A 4760-nucleotide genomic window follows, 5' to 3' on the forward strand; every position below is an offset into this window, starting at 1 on the left:
TACATTACACATCAAATACACATGCACCTTTTAATTACTGTTTACAGCTTTCAAAACCTTCATTAATATTAGTTGTTAGGAACAAAAACATTATAATAATAATAATAATAATAATAATAATAATAATAATAATAATAATAATAATAATAATAATAATAATAATAATAAACAGTAATGTGTGTATGTTGTTTTGGGGAAAGGTGAACAGTAAGCTATAGATGTTTTTATGTGCTCTCTACATTTCTTTAGATCTTATTCATAGTTTATTACTGACTAAACAGCAGTGAAAAGTAAACTTTATTGTTTCCACAAAACATTCTCATAAATATAGGAATAAAAGCTATGCATTTTTATCACAATGTGCTACTAAATAAACAACAATGGATCAAAACTCTCTAATATTTGCTTCAAGTTCTGGTCCAATAGCAGTTACAGAATAGAATCTGCACTGGAGACAAAATCACTTTAGAATGGCAGTCCCTTTGAGTCCTTGAACATTGGAAGATACGCGTTATTGTAAAAGTACTTGGCTTGAAAAAAAAACAGTTTAGTTAACTGCAAATAATTCTGTTTGAATATTGTCTCTAAAACAAATATACAGTGCTGGCAAAGTTAATTTTAAAAAGTAATTTTACAGTTATAAATTACTTGAACAAAATTGTAACTGGTTACAGTAACTTACTACTTGGAAAACAAAATGTCTTACAAAGGAACCAACACAGTTACAAGTTACTGAAAAAATGTAATCAGATTACAGTAATGTGTTACATGTAATGCGCTACTCCCAACACAGCACACACATACTGCAGATGAAAGTTCAAATAACATCCTCAGCTAGGGGCTCTATTCAACTGATCTAAACAGCGCGTAACTTCAAATTGAATCAATATAAGCAGCTACTCCCTGAAGTGCTCTGACAGATGCACACGCACTAGAGACAAGCTGCCATGAAGAAGTCAATTCTGAAGGATTTTAGTAGTATTACAATCTGTCAGTGATTAGACTAGTAGAATGCATGTGAAAAGATAATAGTCCCTTACCTGCTTCTCAAACAATAATAAGAAATGATAATAACCTACCAGGTATTATTTGCTGAGTGTAATAAGCGATGTGGTTGAATAGTTTGTACTTTGTATAGCTATATGCATTACCACAGCTGAAACACGACTGAGTACCAGTAATGCAATGCATTTAAATTGCAATAATGAGTGTGTAGTGGTCACACACTCTGCATGTGTATACAGTAATTGCATATCTCTGTGGATCTCTCTGTGTTTTTATGCAAAACCTATTCCTGTAAGAACAACCTCTCCTGCTCTATATTAATTCAAACAGAGAGTGTCTGAAATGTCTCTTGTATTTCAGATGGACTTGTCTCCTGGAATGAGGTTCTGTATTATTCACTGCAAACTGAATGGTTTGTCACTTCCCTTCTAAGAGCAGATAGACAACAAAAGCAATCACTTCTCTTTCCTGCAGGAAGGACTCTTCCTTCAAGTAACCATCTATTCAAAAGCACAAGTATTGCAGATAAAGTGAGGACAAACACACATACAGAAAACTGTTCTGAAACTCTTCAAACTTGTATCTATAGCATACCTAAAACCTAAAAAAGGTCAGCTTGAGAAGAATAGGTTTTTTCTTACACGTTAACGCAGTTTGGTGTTAAAATTAATTTAGATTTATTTATTTTTAAATCATTGTTTTTTGGGGCACTGGTAAATCTGACATTTGGAAATACAACTATGCTTTGTGTAATTGTGTATTTGTGTAATGCTCTCTTGTTCACTTACGAGTAGACAAGTAGAAAAGGAGAAGTCCGAAACGAGTTTTTGTTTTTGCAATACCCTTTAAAAGATATTACTTAAAAACCTTTGCTGTACTTCATATCTCAGACTCAGTAAAACCATGTTAAATATTGGGCAGTAGCTCCTGTGACACACAACAGTCCACAACAGAAACGGTTCTGATCAGAGAAATCTTCAACTCACTTTACTAGAAAACAAACAAAACAGAAAGTAACAAACTAAGCAGAGGTGATTAATTCAGCACATTTGTCAATATGGCAGCAAGTCAGTTAACAATAAATACACGAAAAGCATGCCTGGGTCACTCTACAAAAAGGGGACAGATTGGAGTGCCAAAAAATAAAGAAACTGATGTGACATTTTCTAAGCAAAACAACGAGAATAAAAAAAAAAAAAAAATGTTATCTGCATATAATATAACTCAGCCGAGCTGAAATTTGAATGTAGTTTTGTTCCGAATGTTTTAGCACATAAACCTGTAGCACAGTAGCAGCAACACAACTAAAAACTTCTGTATAAAGAGATATAAAGAGAAATATAAATCACATAGATTAGGCATTCCAACATTACACATTAGTGAAAATATTTCTTTCATTTTTCAAGAGAGAAACTTTTAAAATGTTCTGATGAATAAAATCAAAGTTAAACTCAGTTTTGGCTCTTACACCAGGTATTGTACTGATATTTTTAATTGAAAAATAAGTTAGCAATGATTAAAAGTATACCAAACTCTTTTTTTTTTTTAATAAGACCCCCTCAACAATTTGCAAATATAACTTCCACTCCTACCAGTGCTGCTGCAGCTTTATTCACTAAAATAACCATTGTTACAGTAATGACAGCACAGTTACGGGAATGCCAGCTTCTTACCTTTAATAAATGTTAATGTGGCATAACAATAATTATGCATATTTGCTAAATGTTAATGAAATCCACTAAAGAAATTTATATATATATATACATATATTGGATCTGACAAAACATTTTTTTTTTTTTAAATATTTAAAATCACTATTCTTTGAAGTGGGGACTTCAGTTTGTCCCATTTCTGTGAATGACCTACCTACATTGTGAACTGATACACAGTCAATTCTCAAAGCTGTTTACTTCAAACCTGAAATGAACAATGAAAGAATGTCACCCTCTGTATCTTGCAAACCTGATTCTGTATCTTGATTCTGTTGCAAACACCTATTAAATGAAACACTTCAAAAAGAACAGACTAGAATACACAGCTGTGATATTTATACTGTCTCTATTTACTGCACCAACACGAGCTTAACATCTCTTATACACCTCTGGAAAATATCTGAAAGCAATCTACTGATATCTGCTGCACGCTTTAAAACAAATCCCCCCAACTTCCTAACAGAGCATTTTTCTGTTTTAAACATTCGATTTTTGTAGCTGTTGTAGTCAGCATTGGGTTAAACAGGTTATGTGATCTCTAACATGAAAAACAAATGATAAAAACAGCAAATTGAAACACCTTAGAGATAATATAACATGCAATATGTGTTTAGGTGTAGCCTCAGATACAAGACTCTGCACACTTTAAGGGCTGCTAACGCTGGTCTTGTGTGCCTCTGAAAGGTTACTTTGAAAGCAGAGGAGAAAGTGCCTTCAGTTATAACTGCCCCAGATATAATTGCCCTTCTCTATTAGAGATGCTGCTTCACTCAATTTTTAAGTCAAATATTAAAGACTTACTTTTATGGTTTAGCCCTTTAAACCTTACTTACAAATACAGTTTACCTGCTTTATCTACTTATTTTTTGTAATTTTGTGTTGTATCATTCTTATTCATTTCCAGTGTTCTTTAATTATTGGTATTATTATTATTTTTATTATGGAAATATTGATATAATTAGCCAGTTTAAAATATCTGTAGGTTCTGCACTGTGCATTATAGTTACCTTAGCTTGAACTGCATTGAATATTACCACTTAATAAACTGTGCCGCCAGTAAAGTTTGACCCAATTTCCAAGCAGGGGAATTTGAGAAAAAAAGAAATAATACGAATTTGGAAGTTTTCCCCCAAAATGTCAGAATTCTAGAACCCTGCATGTTCCGTCCCTTGCTTAGAAAGATACATTCCGCATCTCCCATCTTTCAGATCAGTTTTGCACCTTATTACTGCCCCCTGCTGGTACAAAGCATGATCACAGCATTTGTATACTGATCACCCGGGCAGTTACCAGTAACATTGCACTCCGAGAGCCAGACTGCAGTGCTTGTATGTACCTCTCTAGGTGGCACATGCTTCTGTGTTTAGGGGATACTGTTTGTTAGTCTCTCACCATGAGTGAGTGAAACACAGATATTTTAAAGGGTGGTGTAGGGGCTTGTACATTCAAACATGTTAAAGGTGAGTGTTGCAGGATTTTGACCAGCCAAGACTGGAAACAAGAGAGTCGCTGCAGTGTGGTAATCCCTATGAAGCACATCCCAGGCCAGTATAGAGAGGCACATTGTAATAGTTGAGCATCACAGCACAACCCCAGTGTGAGTCTCGAGTGTGTTTCTGATTTTAAACTCATGGAAGAGCAGGCACAGTAATTAAGTATTGGTCAGACCTCTGCAGTGTCCCTTATACAAGTTTCTCCATAGTGAAAGCAGAGCAAAGCGTTATAAAACACAGTAAAGCATAGGTAAGCATTGTCATGCACGGAGAGGTATGGTAAAGCATATTAATAAACATGGCAAAAGCAGGATGTGTGTGCGTGTAATTGGTATGTGCATGCGCGTGCAGACATAATCTTGAGGTTTGTTTAAGCTGAATTCCATTGATTCATCAGAATTGCATCGCTGAAATCCTCCTATAGAACAGACTCTTTTCCCATAGAATGTGCACATCATTCACAAAGGAATTTCTTTATAGAGCAAGGCCAGCAGAGAGGGGATTTAGGACTGGGCAAGGGGGAGGGGTATTTAACTCTTTGAGTGCTGTG

The sequence above is a fragment of the Polyodon spathula genome, chromosome 23, assembly GCF_017654505.1.
Source record: "Polyodon spathula isolate WHYD16114869_AA chromosome 23, ASM1765450v1, whole genome shotgun sequence".
In the NCBI taxonomy this organism is placed as follows: Eukaryota; Metazoa; Chordata; class Actinopteri; order Acipenseriformes; family Polyodontidae; genus Polyodon; species Polyodon spathula.